This window comes from Ursus maritimus (genome assembly GCF_017311325.1).
Source record: "Ursus maritimus isolate PB19 chromosome X unlocalized genomic scaffold, ASM1731132v1 scaffold_X1, whole genome shotgun sequence".
Classification (NCBI taxonomy): domain Eukaryota; kingdom Metazoa; phylum Chordata; class Mammalia; order Carnivora; family Ursidae; genus Ursus; species Ursus maritimus.
The window spans coordinates 66115188-66121984 of NW_024423319.1; the positions used below are offsets into that span (position 1 = coordinate 66115188).

The 6797-nt window shown below is 42.1% G+C and overlaps 1 pseudogene; it reads left to right on the plus strand.

The window, feature by feature from the left end:
• Positions 1-4797: 4797 nt before the first annotated feature.
• LOC121102900 lies at positions 4798-5280 on the plus strand (annotated as a pseudogene).
• The last annotated feature ends 1517 nt before the right edge of the window (positions 5281-6797 follow it).

The window sequence follows — 6797 nt, forward strand, 5'->3', positions numbered from 1 at the left end:
TCACCCAGAGGCATTTGGAAGGTGCTCCCCAAAGGAAGGGGGGCCTACTGACTGACTGCCTGAGTCAGGGGTCTTCTGGCAGGTAGGTGTGCTGGAAATACAGGTGAGTCTTTGGGAGGAGAGGTCCTGGACCCCAGGAAGGAGTAGCCTTCAGACACTGCAGAGTGAAAATGGTCTCTCTTGTCCTCAGAGGAGGCAAGGCAATGTCCAGGGAACAGCCTGGGCCTAGGCATCCTGAAGACAGGGGCCTTTGGCCTCACCCCTCCCTCTTACAGACCATTTACCCTCTGGAGGCATCAGGAAGTCCTCATCTGTGCAGCAAAGACACTCCAGAGAATCTGCCGGGCTGTCTTGTGGTTGAAGGAGCCCTCTCAGCTTGGAGCAATAAAGTATGCTCTAGCTGGGGAACCCTGATGGCAGGTCTGGGTCTCTGCTCTTTCATTTTGCTGCTCTGTGACCCTGGGCAGGCAATTTCCTCCCTGTGGGTCTTTGTTTCCTTATCTATACAATGAAAGGGTTGGGCCAGATGATCTCTAGGGGCCCACTAGCCCCCACATTTCTATGATCTCTAGGAAACAGAGACCCATAACATTCCTTGGTAAATGGTTACTGTTCTTAATTATCTTTACAGTCAGAAGGGTCTTCCTGCCCGTTTCCTACTGTCTCTGAGTCTTGGCTTCTCTGGCCAAGGCCCAGGTCTAGATAGGCATGTTCGTTGTCCCAGAAGTATCTGGGTGGGCAACAGGCACTTTCATGAAATAGAATGCACAACTCAAGTCACAATGGTGGGAGAGTGGGGTCTGGAGCTCTGCAGCCCCTGCACTCAACCCCAGAGGTGTTCAGGAGGCAGCAGTGTTCAGATGTCATGGAGATGAACAATTGTGACACTGATCAGCTCCTTGCCCTCCATGTAGCCCTACCTCCCCATTCTCTAGACAAGGATACAGGGACTTGTCCAAGCTCACAAAGAGCTAGGACAGAGAGGAGCTTGGAGTGGGGAAGAGTTGGGGACCTCCTCAGGAGGGAATCTTTCCTAGTGAGGGGTGGGGATGGTGAAGAGGAGAGCCAGTCCCCAGAGTTGTGGCATTAACTAAAACCAGTTTGTGAAACCCATCATCAGGGAGCTGCTGGGTTCTCCTGGGGGAATGAGCACACACACACACACACACACACACACACACCACAGGAGAAGAGGTCACAAACATGTCTGGCTACCAAGCACCTGAACTGGGGCTCTAACTTGACCGCCCCACCAGGAGCTACTGAATCTCCCAGCTATTTCATTTATTCAACACATAGTGACTAAGTTACTGGGGACCAAACTGTGAACAAGTGGGATGTGGTCCCTCCCTCTCAGAGTTTGCAACATAGCTAGGCAGGCAAGTGCTCAAGAGGAGATTCCAACTCAGGGAGCTACTCCCAAGCTAAAGGAAGTCGGAGCCTGTGGGAACCCAGCAGAGCCTATCTCAGGGGCTCTGGAGCTACAGGCAGTGTCCTGGTTGTGCCCATTTCTAGAGGAGTCAGTTCTGGTCGGTTGGGAGGGTAGCTGTGGGGAGCAACTGATTTCCCTCTTCAGGTCAGGCAGGCATAGTCAAGGATGTGGATGACCCTCAGGAACTTTTTGTTATCTCAGTAAGAACTGGGCAACTTCTGGAGCTTGGAGGAGAGGTGAGGCTCCTTTTCTTTAGGCAGGGCTTCTCAGAGTAATGGGTTGGGACCCCAAAACTCACTCTTGAGTCTTCAGTGGCTCTTTTGAGCAGAAGTTGCATATGAACTTGGCCCCCTTTCTCTTGCTGGCTGTGGTGATGTGAAGTGTGTATTGTGGGGTTTCAAAAAATGTCAAAAGTCAAATTATTATGAAAAAAAATTGCCCCCACTCATTCTGAGAGCCAAGTCATCTCCTTCTTCAAACCTGTGCTTGTGATTTATCTTCCATTGATCCTGACAATTAATATAGAGGGCACTGAGCAAGGGCACTGAGCAAGGCTGCCCCTATTCTCCATCCTTGCTGCTCTTCTGCTATGTGTGTGGTGGGAAGTGACACAGGAAACAAGGGGGGGAGAGGGAAGCTATGGAAAGTGTCCTGTGGATTCTATGTTTACGGAGCTCAGTGACATGTAGAGCGGTTTAAGTGAAACTTTCATGGGAAAAAGTAAGGAAATGCCTTGTTTTAACTGCCTGGTCATTCCTATTGTTTGGTTTCTGAGTCTTTTTGTTTCCAGGCTGTTTTGTAAGTGCTGAGCTATTAAGGAGCTGTATGTTTTCTTGGAACAGAAAAGGAAGGGCCCTCTTGTCCCACCATCCATGTGTAGGTATTGTCTCTTTGCCTCTGTCCCTGATGTGGGGCTGTGTCTATGGAAAAGAGTGGGCTCCTAGTCCTTTGGGACCCAGGATTCCACCTCCTTTTATTCCCTTATACTGAGCCCTAACCCTGTCCACAGTCAATGAGGGAGAAAGCACAGGTGTGCTGCATCCTGCCCATTCTTTTTTAGAGTTGGAAAGTGAGACCCAGAGAACACAGGGCTTTCTCCCTAGTTCCAGAAGACACAAGGCAACTACTAATGAATTATAAAGGTAAGCTTCGATATTTGGAGAAGAAACAATGGAATGCTAATCCTCCATTATTATTCACTCAGCATATTTTTATTGGTTGCTTGACATATGGCAGACACCATTCCAGATGCCGAATACATCAGTAAAAAAAAGATGAATCTTACCTTCTAATAGAAGAAAACAAACACTAAATAAATGAATAGGAAGATTATAATATGTTGCAGGATTCATAGTTTGGGCATCTGTCTTTTATATTTGGCCATTAACGAATGCCTTTTTGAGAAAGTGACATTTGAAAAAGAACTTGAAGAAAAGTCAGGGAACAATCCATATGATTATCTAGGGGAAGATGTTCAGGTAGGAAGAACAACAACAATTATAATTGTAATTCCCTGAGACATGTTTGAAGAACAAGAAGACCAATGTTCCTGTAAAGACTGAGGTAATTAGAATATTAGGAGATGATGGCAGAGAATTGGTGAGTCTGATTATACACAGCCCGACAAGCCATGATAAGAAAGTTGGCTTTAATTCAGTGAAGTGGGAAACCATTGCAATTTCAGGAGAAGAGCAAAATTACATCATCTAGTCATTAACTGGGTCTCTGTTGCGATTGTGCCAAGAATAAACTGTTTGTAGGCAAGGATAGAAGGAATGAGACAACTCAGGATGTTATTGCCATGAGACCTCTTGTTGATGTTCCCCTGCCATTACAGATAAACTTGGCAACTTCCATTTCTGGATAATTCAGTCCTCTTCATTTTTGTTAGCATCTAGGGCAGTACTGGAACTTGGATTAGGCTCCAAGCCCTGTGCTCTTTTTATTGGCCTAGATAGCCTTTCACTGTCATGCCAATAAGGGGAGAATAAATGATGGAAAAAGGCAGCACTGAAGGATTGGCTCTAATACTAATAAGAAAAACAAAAGTAAATTGCAGGGGAAAAGCCTGTAAAAAGTAGTGGTAATTTGTATTACCCCTTGCTAGAGATATTGGAGCTGCTGATCAGTAACCATTTCTAGAGACCTATTATAGAGAAATGATCGTGTTAAACATATTTTAAGAATGCATCTTTAGATATTTGGAAGTCCTGGTCAGGAACCCAAAGGATTCCCCAGCACCTGACTTCTTGTAGTTTCAAGTTGTAAACTGGAAAGATCCAAGAGTAAAAACTTTTACTCTTGGCTAAAACACATACAGTTTTTAGCCTAATGTTGAGGGTTAGTCTTTGCTTATGGAAAGAAGGCCGAATTCCTCAATTGTTAGTGACATAGACTCTCTCCCTGACCCAAATTTTAGTCAGGTTCCTCTGAAACCTCTTTCCAACTAGGCCTCAACCTTTGAACTTCCGTTTCCATCTTTGCATTGCCCAATTTTAGCAAAAATCCTCCTAAATTGGTTTAGCAAGAATCCCCACACTCAGCATATGACCACTCTTGATATCTGATTAAATTCTTTATATCTTACCCTTATTATCTAATCACACTGGCCTTCCTTCAGCAAGAATCCTATCAAATCTCTCACCTCTAAGTAATTTTCTACCCACTGACTCCCATCCCCATTACAATAGGCGCTTGAATAAAGTCTTCCTTACCATTTTTAACAAGTGTCAGAATAATTTTTCTTTGACATTAATGTGAAAGACAAATGCACCGGACAATTAAAGAGATTTTTTTAAATTCAGGCAAGTGCAATAAGGAAAATGTTCATTTCTGCGGAAGAATGTCTTAAAGAAAAGGAAGGGGGCCTGAGTGTTATAGAGGCAGATAAACAAGGGAACCATGAGGAAAGGTGGACAGCAAATTTTGTTTAAGTTATGAAGCAGAGTGAGAATACATGAGGGCAGGGTGGTCCTTTGTGGTTAGCCATTTCTCAGAACACAAAAAGGTGGGGGGATTTCTCAACCACCTCTAATCTCCAAGAGCACAAGTCTCAGATATAGTTAAATATTGTCACTAGTTTTCCTCTATCATCTTGATTTAGGAAAAGAATTTTCAGACTGCATCATCGTCTAGAGCTTTTGAGATGACACTATGGAGTACACATATGCTAGCATATGCATTAATGTGTTTCTGGAAGAGTACACAAGAAACTTGTCAGTTCCTTTACCTTTGAGGAGAAAAATTGGGGAGCAGGATGGTGAAGGAAAACATTTCTTTTTATCCTTCTATTTTGTTTGAATTTTCTGGACATATGCATATATTTATTTTATTATTAAAAATACTATCTTTGGGTGGCCAGGAAGATGGCAGACATTCACAGTTAGTATGCCCAACAAAAGCCACTGACCATTTTTCAAAATAAGAAGAGGGGCCTATTTGGAGGAACTGGTAAGGAGAAGCTCTCATGATACTACAAAAACATTGTTCTGGGCTTCAAGATGCCATTGTTAATAAATTCCCCTTTCCTAGTAATGTCTCCATCCAAGGGCAGTTTCTATCTGGTGTGGTGACCAAAGCAAAGATGCACAGGACCATTGTCATCTGGCAAGATTACCTCCACTACATCCAAAAGTACAACTACTTCAAAAAATGCCATAAGAATATCCATGCTCCTTCCCTCCTGCTTCAGGGATGTCAACATTGGCAACATTGGCACAGTGGGTAGGTGCCAGCCCTTGAGAGAGACTCTGAGCTTCAACATGCTCAAGGTCACCAAGGCTGCTGGCACCAAAAAGCAGTTCAGAGTTCTGAGACTAGACATCAGCCCACACCTCCAAACAAAATGAAGTTATTTTCCCAGTCAAAAAAAAAAAAATACTGTTAGTGAAAGTTTATCTGGGCATTGAACTATAGGTCTTTTGTTTCTTCTTCAAATTTTTCTGCATTTCAAAACATAATAAATAGTTTTTTAAATAATAATATATGCAAATTTTTCTGCAAGTTTGGTTTGTTAAAAGCAGTCTCACTGGAGAAAAAGACTGCCTGGTAGAATTACTTGGATTGCCCTAGGTGTTGGTTCCTGGATGCCTTTTCTCTTTTTGCTTAAGCAAAGGGGCAAAAAATTATTAACATATCAGGTTTCTCAATTTTTCTCTCTCCCTCAAGGAAGTAAAGAGATGGAATCTTTCCAATTTAGTAGCCTCAACCAGGAGACTAATTTCCTACCAGGTGAGTTCTTACACTTTTGCGATGCAGAAATAGAAAAATAAACTGAGGAAGACAATATCTCAAAAGTGGGGAGAAAAGATGAAACATATAAAGAGAGAAGCTAAACTAACCTACATAAAAAAGAACCAGAAGATACTGGGGAGAAAGAGAGAGCAGGAGAGAAACAAGAGTATTTGAAGGCATTTTTTGCAGATGAGAGGCTTCAGACATGTTAGGGTGGGGTGTGTAAGAAAACTGAAAAGAAGAGAGAGGATATAAAAAGTGCTGCTGAAGTTTCCACAATAGCCAAACTATGGAAAGAGCCCAGATGTCCATCAACAGATGCATGGATAAAGATGTGCTATATATGTACAATGGAATATTAGCCATCAAAAAGAATGAAATCTTGCCATTTGCAATGACATGTTTAGAGCTAGAGAGTATAATGCTAAGTAAAATAAGTCAGTCAGAGAAAGACAAATGCCATATGATTTCACTCATATGTCAAATTTAAGAAAAAAACAGATGAACCTAGGGGAAAGGAAGGAGAAGTAAAATAAGATAAAAACAGAGGGAGGCGAACCATAGAAGACTCTTAACTATAGGAAACAAACTGAGAGTTGCTGGAGGGGAGATAGGTGGGGGGATGGGGTAACTGGATGATGGGCATTAAGGAGGGCAGGTGATGTAATGAGCACTGGGGATTATATATGCAATTGATGAATCACTAAATTCTACCCCCAAAACTAATAATACGTTATATGTTAACTAAATTGAATTTAAATTAAAAAGATTTTAAAAAGTATTGCTGGCATGTGTAAATTAGATTCTATTTCATATTCTGGAAGGGACACAAAATAAAAAATGTAAAATATTTTTAAACTATTTAAGATCTTTTGATTATCTTCCTTGAATACAACTCCTGGCAACAAATGGACCACATGGGTGCAGTATTTATAATGATTACCTTTCAGGGACTTTTTCATGATAATGGAACTATACACTCATATTCAACACTACCTAAATCTAAACATGCTTTAAATCTGAGCCAAGACATGTCCATTTCTGGCACTCAGATTGTTAGAAAAATCACACAAAGAAATCGAGATGAACTCGGCATGAGCTGTAATAGTGTTTGAAGTATTCTTTCAAAGGG